Raw genomic sequence first — 10,520 nt, forward strand, 5'->3', positions numbered from 1 at the left:
AGCCAGAATCATGATTGGTCACTGGATTGATCTGAGTTCTTGAGTCTTTTAAAATTGTCTTTAGAATGTTGTGATTGTATAAATTATTCATTTGGTTATGTTCACTTTATCTGCGTCAGTTCATACAAGTCTTTCCAAGTTTTTCTGAAATCAATCCTTTCATCGTTTTTTTTTTAAATCTTTACATGTAGCACTACATAAATTATCCTTATAAGCATTCTCTGAGGTGGGTAGTATGAATATCTCTTCATTTTACAGGTAAGGAAACTGAGGCTTCAAGTGGTTGTGTAGCTTGTTCACCATCACACAGGTTATAGTAGATGTCTGGTTAAATACTTAGTAAGTATTCTGACACAAATCCTGGGATTTTCCCATTACACCATTGTGCTTTCAACCAGACAGTCATTGATTTGTACAAAACTACTCTTGACTATATAGGATAAAAGTTATTAGAGCTCAGAGACAGTATAATAGAATAGGATAATTAATCATTGTCGCATACAAATTATAGAAACTCAGATTCCAAACCTACCATTAAACCGCAATGTTTTTAATATGTGCAATGATAGACCCTGCCCCTCCTGTGATGTCATATTCTACTTGCAAAAGCATGACATTTTCAGTGGTAAATCATAAAAAATCTATTCTGATGCCTTTTTGTGATACCCTTGCATCATTTCTTATAGTACAGTAATATCCCATTACATTCATATACCATCATTTGTTCGACTGGTCCCCAACTGATGAACACTCCCCTATTTTCCAGTTCTTTGCCACCTGGATGAGGACTGCCGTAAATATTTCTGTACATGTGGGTCCTATTTGCTTGATGTCTTTGAGGTATGGCCCTGGTAGTGTTATAGCTTGGACAGTGTGCCCAATTTATTGACCTTGGGGGCAGAGACAAATACATGCATGATAGTTTAGGAGTGGAGGGAGAGAGTCCTAACAGCTAAGGGGAAATCAAGAAAGTCTGCAAGAGAAAGCATATGAACCGACTTCTTTTAAAATAAAGTTTTCTAGATATGTTTAGTTTTAACAATACAAATGCATTTATAGATTGCTCCCACTTTGTGAGAGGTCTTTTGCCCCAAAGTAAAAGTTAAATAAAATCAATAATACAATGACCTCATCTGAAAGTATATGGAATATTTCATACCTGTAGCATTGCCCCCCCCCATTTCTTTATAAAAATAATTAACACAAATGTTTTCTTTCTTTACCCCCTCTCCCCCACCCCATGGGGGGAAGGGGAGATAAAAATAATTTTTTTGTAACAAATATGTATCATTAAGCAAAGTGAATTCCCTCAATGACTGTACACAAAAACATGTATGTGTCATTCCGCACCCTAATGGACAGCCTGTTTCATCACTGGTCCTTTGGTAAAGGCTGGGAGTAATGGCCAGGAGTAATGAATTGTTGAGTAGTGTGAAGAGTAGTCATGCTCAGTAGGCCTGGAAAGATAAGCTGGAACAGAATCAGTCAGTCCTAAGAGCCAGGCACTGCACTTATAAAAAGGCTTTAAAGGCAGTTGCCTACTATGTGCCGGGCATTGTATTTCTGAATATATATGTAATATTTAAATACACAGCGTGGCGGCACATTCTCACACTCCATGTTCTTACTTTGGGGAGATTGAGGTTGATGGATTGCTTGCATTCAGGAGTTCTGAGAGCTGCAGTTGCTAAGCTGGTCAGAGGTGTGCACTAAGTCCAGTACCAAAGTGGGGGAGCTCTCGGCAGCAGGGGTTCATCGGGCTGTCAAAGGAGGGGCAAACCAGCACAGGTCAGAAAAGGGGCCAACCGATACAGGTCAGAAAAGGGGCCTGTTTGAGCTTCTATACTGGTCAGTATTGAGATCCGACCTGTAAGTGACTATTGCACTTCCAACCTGGTTAAGATGAAATGACCTAGTTTCCCAAAGAAATAAAATCTTGAAAGGTCAAACTAAGGAGTTTATATTTTTTTCCTAGGAACAGTAGAGAAACACTGAAGTTTCTTGTTCAATCCATTACACACACTCTTATTCTGAAAAACAAAACATCTCTGGATCATCTAGCAATTTGCCCCTAATATAATGGAGACCAGCTAGTTACCTATGGCGCTCCGCCTTCCCCTGTTATAAGTACATACCTATGTTGTATCATTGTGGATAGAGGATTTAATGGAGTCAAGAAAACTTGGGTTCAGATCTTGGCTTTGAACCTGAGCAGCTGGATGGCACAGGAGCTACAGTGCTGGCCTTGGGGTTGGGAACTTTGAGTTCAGATCCTACCTTAGATCCTTACTAGCTGTGTAACTCCAGGCAAGTAATTTATTAGCTGTCTGCTTCAGTTTCTTTGTCTGTAAAGTGAAAATAATTATAGCACCTACCACCCAGGGTTGTGTGTAAAGATTAAATGAGATAATATTTGTAAAGTTCTTTGCAAACTTTAAAGTGCTATAGAAATAGTTATTATTATTATTATTAGAACACCTGCCTGTTGATGTAGAGATCACTTAAGCTCCAGTTTTCTCTTCTGTAAAATGATACATATAGTATCTACCTCACAAGGGCTTGTGAGGTTCAAATGAAATAGCATGTAAAATGCTCTGGGAATGGCTCAGCTCCTGGTGCAGTATGCTGCTTAAACGTGAGCCTTTTCCCTAGGTTCCCCTCTGTTCCTCCCTGCTAGTCTTTACTTCTCTGACTTTGGACTCAGCTAACTCACCTGAACTGTTTGGTGCTTTCCAGATCCTCCCTTCTGATCTTCCCAGTCCTGTTGCCACCTACCTGCCAATGTGACCTCCTCACCTACTCTGGGAGTGTCTACATGGTCAATGCTTTTCATGCTCTTGGTCATCAAAAATGAAACCAACTGAACTGCCTGCCCATGTGCATTTTCAGTTATTGACAGTGGTGTCACAGAAGATTATGACTGTTATAAGAACTTGGATATTTTTGCCTCATTTTTTTGGTTTTATTTTGTTTTGTGGAAGGGGTTTTTTTGTTTGTTTGTTTTTTAAAGCAATTGGGGTTAGGTAACTTGCTCAGGGTTACACGGCCAGTTATTTCTGGGTGCGGTGCTAAGTGTCAGAGCCCGGATTCGATCCCCAGGTCATCCCGACACTGGGGCCAGTGCTCTTACTCGCTGAGCCACCTGGCCGCCCCTAGTGGAAGGGGTTTTTATATATTAACCCCTGGAATATTTAGTTATTTGAGAATGTCAGTTGGCCTAACTTTCATGTCGTTACTTGTTTTGGAGAAGCAGCAGCAGGAGGAAGCTTTCTGCAGCCATTATGCTGAAAAATACCTACCGTGGTTCCCCAATAATAAGACCTATTCCGAAAATAAGCCCTCCCCTTACTGTGTAAGATTCCTCTAAAATAAGCCCTCCCCCGAAAATAAGCCCTATTGAGATTGCTACTGTAGTGAAGGTGATCCCCTGCGCTGCACGCTACATTACAGTACCCTCTGTATGCACTGTCCCCCCCCCTCCCCCCGGTGAAACACACGCTGCGCTCCGAGCTGCATCCAATCAGAGCTGCAGCAGTGAGCGCGTCATCCTGTTCTTTATTGAATTCATTATTGAATAAAGGTACATTTTTTTGTTCACATTTACCTGTTTATTAAAATTGCTGTCAATGTTCATTAAAATAATCTCTCCCCTGAAAATAAGCCCTCTGGTGTTTTTCCATCCAAAAAAATTAATGACAGTGTCTTATTATCGGGGAAACATGGTATCTGTCCTTTTTTCCTCATGGTCCTTCTTAATTGTTTCCATATAGCATTTTTAAAATACTTTAAGTCACTTTTTTTATATATCAGGATTATTTGTTCATTACAGTAGAGGTTGGAGATGCTCCTTATATTCAACAGCATTTGTACAATAATGCCTTTGGGGCAGTGGAGAGCGATTGAGGGAGACATGAGAATGGTGACCTGCAGTGTAGTCATGTCTCCAGAGGCTATAATTTGGCCTCTAGTTTGCTGGAAAGGAAGTTCTGTGGGTGTAGCATAAATATGATGTCCAGAGGAAATGAGATGATAATCCCACGGTAGTTTGGGCTTGATGGCCCGCATGCAGAACATTGTGCAGTTTTGGATGCCATGTTTTAGCAGTGATGGTCACAGCTGGAGCATGTCCAGAGGAGGGTGGCTGGAATGATGAGAGGACTGAAAACAGTGTCATGTGAGAACCAGTTAAAGGAACTTGTTGGGGCTGGCGGGGCGGGGCAGAGTGCAGGAGGAGATTTTACATCCCGAGGCTCCTGCACGACCTGTCCGCCCTTTTCTCCTAACACTTGCCAACATGTACCCTCTCTTTTAATGAACCACCTGAGTACATGCTCAGCTTGTGCTTGCTTCTGAATTTTTGCTCGTCTTTTTCTTTCATGCCTCTCATCCTCCATTCTTTTTTTAAATTGATTTGTGTATTTACTTGTAGTTTACAACATTCAGTTCCACAGTCCCTTGAGTTTCAAGTTTTCTCCCCTTCCCTCTCCCCCTCATCATGGCGGCATGCACTCGAATATAGGATCTACAAATATCTTCTCTTTAATCATTAGTCGGGTTGTAAAGAAGGATTATAACTGATGGAATAATCAGTGGGAGAGAGGAAACAAAACAAAACAAGAAAAAGAAACACAGCAAGTAGTTTGTTTCACTCTGCATTCAGACTCTGCAGTTCTTTCTCTGGATGTGGATGTCTCTTTCGATCATGAGTCTTTTGGAGTTGTCTTATAACCTTACATTGCTGAGAGGAACCCAGTCTATTGAAATTAGTTGTCACACATACATCGTGTCTGTGATTGTGTACAGATTTCTCTTTGTTCTGCTCTTCTCGCTCAGCATCAGTTTATATAAGTCTCTCCAGGCTATTATGAAGTCCGTCTGCTCCTCATTACTTATAGCACAGTAGAATTCCATTACATTCATATACCACAACTTGTTCAGCCATTCCCCAATTGATGGGCATCCCTTTGATTTCCAATTCTTTGCCACCAAAAAAAAAAGCCGCTATAAATATTTTTGTACATGCGGGTTCATCCTCCATTCTTTTTCTTTTTTTCTTTTCTGTTTTACTCTGTCTAATCCTGATTAATTTAGTTTTATATCCTCCAAGAAATCTCTGATCTTTCTGCTTCCTAGTATTGCCACATTTTGGCCCTTAACTAAAAATAATATTAATGAGAATAGTTCCTTGAGGGCAAGGATTGTTTCCTTTTTGTCTTTGGAGCTATAGCATCTTTCATAGTGCCTGACATACTGCCAGCTATGTCAATAAATGCTTGTTGAATGATTAAATATATATGTATATACTAATAGCTATAGAAACTTTAAAGTTTCTAAAACATTTTCCATGTTCTCTCACCGGAGCCTCATGACAGTCCTGTGAGGTAGGCACTTCACAGGCTTTATCCTCCTCATTTTACAAATGAGGAAACCAAGACTCAAGGGAATTAAGCTCCATGGCCACGTACACAGCTAGCAAGCAGTAGAGGTAGAATTTAAACAGGTTTCCTGAAATTGACTCAAGCACTAACATATCTATTTTGTCTTGTATTGTTCTCTAATTGTTTCATCATGTCTCCCAAACAAGATTTAAAGGGCACTGAGGTTCAAAACTATGTTGTATGCTTTTGATACCCCACAGCTGGAACACATAGTAAATGCTCAGTTAATACTTGTTGTGTTAAGTTGAAAGTGAGTTAAAGATTTTGGCGCTTGGGATGATTGTACTAAGGATTAGTTTGTAGCTAGAAACCATTTTATTACAAATATTGCTTCAAAGCCTTTTGGTTTTTAAGTGGCAGTCTAAAGGACAAGTGTTGAAAGTAGTTTATTCTTAGAGGAAGTGAACCACAAATATAATCTCTTTGGAGGGAGTATTCTCAGAATGATGCTTCTTTAGAAATATGAAAAATATGTTTCCTGCTGGTGCAGTTATTTTAACAGTCTGTATAAACCATATTAAACCATTAGCATTTGTAAGGTCATAACTTTTGCTTGGGCACATAAGGAGACCCTGACAAGACCTTAATAGAATGAATGGCCTCTAGCATGGCTGATCTTGGCCTTGGTGATCTCTGTGGCTTACCACATGATTGTGATCTCTGAACTCTGGTGATCTATATTGATTTTTGCAGATCAGAGGGAAGGGATTGATGCAGCTTCCTTTAGATTCAGGAGCTGCTTACAGACCCTACTTTAGTTGACCTACTTTGGGTTTGACCTTGATTTGCACAGTGAAATGTTATTAATATACCCATGATTAAGCCAATTGTGTAACAAACCAGTGTTTTTTCAACACACACAAAGATGTGCAGTGGGAATTTTTAGGGTTTTACGGCTCCTGCTTTTTAACTACATTATATAGAAAGAGTCTCATTTAAATAAAGCGAAGCAATTATTTGAGCATGGGTAGGACACTGGGCAAAGACAGTATGCTTTGATTCCTTTCTAGATGGAAGCTTAATCAGGAAATGGCCTAGATGGCATTCTTTCAAGTAGGTCCTTGAAGTATCTTGGCAACAGTCTCAGGGTCATAATTGGAAGAATTTGGCTCTGTTTGTCTGTGGGTGTTTACAGTGTGTTATAGGGCACTGTTTCTTTTATTTATAGAATATTATAAGCAACAAGCAGCCGAAGGCTGAAAAGTCACTAAATGTGGATTTATTTGGAGCAGATTCCATTTTAAAAAGCACCAGAATAAAAACAGAGTTATTATAAAAATATATTATGGCGGAGCTTGACATCTATAACTATAGGGTTGCCAGTGTCTGTTGAAACCACATTTTAAGGGCTTTATAAATCAACTCTTGTTCAGTACGTGAACTTGAGTTTGCGTCATCTTCATTTGGATAGAGGCTGTAGTTATGCCTAAGTGAATAATTGTTTTTCTAAAAAAATGACTACTTTCTAAATTAGGGGGTTGAGTCCCTGTCATAGTGGTCCTTAAAGGCTGTGGTAGTGGAGAGAAAGCTCTGGAAGGCCCCACTAACCCCCAGAAGCTAGTTGGCCAATAGGAGATTTTTTTTTTCCCACGTTGGGTAGTTCATGAAAGCTACAAGGCTTTAGAAAAGTTTATGCATTGGTGGAAGAAGTACCTGTACTGACTACAAGTTCCTCTTCTGTTCTCTAAATTAAACATTCCCAGTTCCTTCAGACAGTCATTTTTGGCACAATCCCAAGGCCTTTCACCATCTTGGTTCCCTTCCTCTTATTGTGTACTTCCTAAAATGTGGTACTTAGAGGTAAACAGCATTATTGCTATGCTCTAGCTAAAGCAGGCTATGACTGTCACCTTCCCAGGGAGTACTATACCGTTTTTGCTGCAGCCAAAGTTCACATTAGGGTTTTTTGGCTACCATGTGCTACTGGTAACTTTATGGTAAACTTTACACGGTGAACTTTATTTGACCAAAATTCTCAAATCTTTTTTGGACTTCCTGCTGTCTAGCCACATCTCTATTCTGTACTAGTGAAGCTGATTTTTCTTTTTAAACCCAAGGGTAAATAATTTATAGGGCATAGTGGATAATGTGGTAAACCTAAGTTCAAATCTGCCCTCAGACATTTACTAGTCATGTGACCTTGGAACTCTTTTTTTTTTTTTTTTTTTTTTTTTGCTTTTTGGAGGGCAGTTGGGGTTAAATAAGACTTGCCCAAAGTCACACAACTAGTTTTTGTGTTGAGTGTCTGAGGTCGGATTTGAACTCAGGTCCTCCTGACTCCAGGGCCAGTGCTCTATTCACTGCACCACCTAGCTGCCCCAACCTTGGAACTCTTAAGCTCTCCTGCCCTCAGCTTCCTTGTCTGTAAAATGTAATGTAAAAAAATGTAACATCTCCCAGGGTTGTTATGAGGATAAAATGAGATTATTTGCAAAGGGTTTTGCAATCCTTAAAGTGCTGTATTAGTAATACTAGCTATTATCATTATTATCATTTTCCTGGTTTTAAATTTCATCAAATTAGCTTCAACCTAATATTCTAGTTAGTCAAGATGTTTTTGGAGTCTTACTTTGACAACACATTCAATGTGTTGATCATATGCAGATTTGGTAAACATGCCAAGTGTGCCTTTATCCAAGTAACTAACCATTCCTTTAATGTTTTAGAATTTTTCTAAATTTTGATTATATGTTTTAGAATTTTTCTAGGATTTGAAGTCCATTTTTCTATGGTTTGCAGACTCTGTTCTCTTCTTAGCATGGCACAATGGAAAGTCTGCTCTTACATTTGATGTCAGAAGATCTATGTTTGAATCCCAGCTCTGCCACTTACAGCCTGGGTAACCTTGGGCATATCATTTCACCTATTTGGGCTTCAAGTTTCTTTACTGTAAATTGAGGGTGAATAACCAGTTGATTTCTAAGGCCCCTTCTAACTCAAAAATCTATGATCCTATTATCATTTCTTTTTCAAAATCAGAACAATTATCCTTTTCTCGTTGCCCATTCTCCACAGCCTTTCAGAGATCCATGACAGCAGTTTGATAACCCTGCCTGTTAGTTTTAGGCCCTCATGTTGTATTTCTTTTGGATCTGGTGACTTGAACTTATCAAGGGCAGTTAAGTCCTTTCTTACAACTACCTTACTTACCTTGGTTTTCAGCACTCTGCTAGCCATCTATCTTCTGTCCTTTCCAGTCCAAAGATCATTCTCCGTGGCAAAGAAAGTTGAGTGACAGCTTATCTCAGCAAACTAAGAGAACAGCCAGTGTCAAATACCCAGTGGGGCATGCTCTTTCACTGTGCTTTTGTAGACACTGGTTGAGTTTGGCTTGAAAGTTGAAGCCATCTTTAATTGTTAGGTGGGAATAGCTCCACAGCTATTGCTAACATCAGTAACTTTCTAGCACTGTACAGCAGCTTCCTGTAATCTCCAGCTGATAAATGGCATAATGGCAACTTGTAATACACCACTATTGTTTGTAAGATCTAGTGCACAGAGTTTGCAGACTGTCTCTGAACCTTCTCCGTCTTAGTGGATCTGCAGATGCTTTAGTCAGCAGCTTACATGCTCACCAGCCATGTCCAGATAGATTCTGAGCGTGGAGCTTTTTTTCTTTATACCACTTCTGCTTTTAGAATATGCCCACTTACTTACTTAGTTCCTTACTCTTGCTTTATATAGTGGAGTCCTTGCAGAACCTTGCTACTGAGACTTGTGTATTTTTTTAGTTAGCTGTCAGTTACTCAGATACTTAGTTACGTGAAAAAAAGAAGTTGATTCCACTTTTAACAAGTCATTCATTGTGTGTTGACTTAACAGGGAGAATTTGCTGTCGTTCTTTTAGAGGTGCCTAGCCAGTATTTTAGAAGTCGGTAAAATGTATAGTTGAGTCCATTTTTCATTCACTAAGTATGTCACTTGTCATGTAAACTCCGTGCCCTGTTGTTATCTATATGATAAAGAGAATTAAGTTAACCTACCTCTTCAGAGATCATCTAGTCTAAACCTTGCCCTGATCTCTCCCTCCCCCCCCCTTTTTTTTACAGATGAGGAAACTGGTAAAGTCTATTGTAAAATGAGGTGACTCACCCTTGGTCATATACTTCATCAAGTGCAAGAATTGGGCCTTGAACCCAGGTCTTCTGAGTCCAAGTCATTGTATTGCTAAGTTCCTGTCTCCATTCCATTTACAGAGTTATAGAGTCTTAAGGTCGATAAGGAAACCATTTAATGCTATCTCTGCATGAACAGAATTTACTTCTACAATTTACTTTTGGAAAAGCCTAATGTGAGGGGGAAATCAGTTTCTCTGGGGGTAATTCACTTCACTTTTGAGCAACTATTTATTAGGAAGGTTTTCTGCCTCTGCCACTCAAAAAGAATGGGGTCAGTGACAAATGTTCAGGAACACTAAATGTGAGACCTTTTGGCATAAAGCCAGTAATCAGTACTCAAATTTAGATCTGGAAAGGGACTTTAGAGGCCATGTAATCTAACCTCCTCATTTCACAAATATGGAAACTGAGGCTTGTAGAGGTTAAGTGGTTAGTCTGTGACCACACAGCTAAGTAAGTAGCAGAGGTGAAGCTTACACATTCATTTTCTAGACTTTAAGGCTAGTATCTGTTTTTCCCTGCCACAAGGTAACACTCTCTCTAAAGTGGAGCTTGCTGCCAGAATAGGGCCATGAACCCTGAACCCTGAACTCTCCAATTAAAAGTCTAATGCTCCACTTAGTATCAGAGTGACAACCTGATTCTTTGGAACTAGTCATCATATGAATTCCAAATCTACCTAACTATATTGTTATTTAGTTCACACTTAGCAATTTTGCTTCCTAAGATGACATAAAAGATTTTGTCAAATGATTTGCAAAAATCTATTGTATATACTTTTTCCATCCTTCTGTTTTAGAGCAGAAGAAAGAGGGAGAGGGAAAGGAACAGGGAGAAGGAGAGGGAGGGAGGGAGAGACAGAGAGAGACAGAGACAGAGACAGACAGAGAGAGAGAGAGAGAGAAAGAGAGAGAGAGAGAGAGAGAGAGAGAGAGAGAGAGAGAGAGAGAGAGAGAGAGAGAGA

The 10,520-nt window shown here is 39.6% G+C and overlaps 1 protein-coding gene across 7 annotated transcripts in view; it reads left to right on the forward strand.

Moving 5' to 3' along the window:
- The window catches only part of BMAL1 (basic helix-loop-helix ARNT like 1), a 96,011-nt gene that overhangs the window by 23,943 nt on the left and 61,548 nt on the right, over positions 1–10,520 (forward strand). The gene's annotated exons all lie outside the window — the stretch shown is intronic.

This window comes from Petaurus breviceps, unplaced genomic scaffold (assembly GCF_028583685.1).
Source record: "Petaurus breviceps papuanus isolate PSGF00001 unplaced genomic scaffold, PetGlider_PUasm1.0 188, whole genome shotgun sequence".
Lineage (NCBI taxonomy): Eukaryota > Metazoa > Chordata > Mammalia > Diprotodontia > Petauridae > Petaurus > Petaurus breviceps.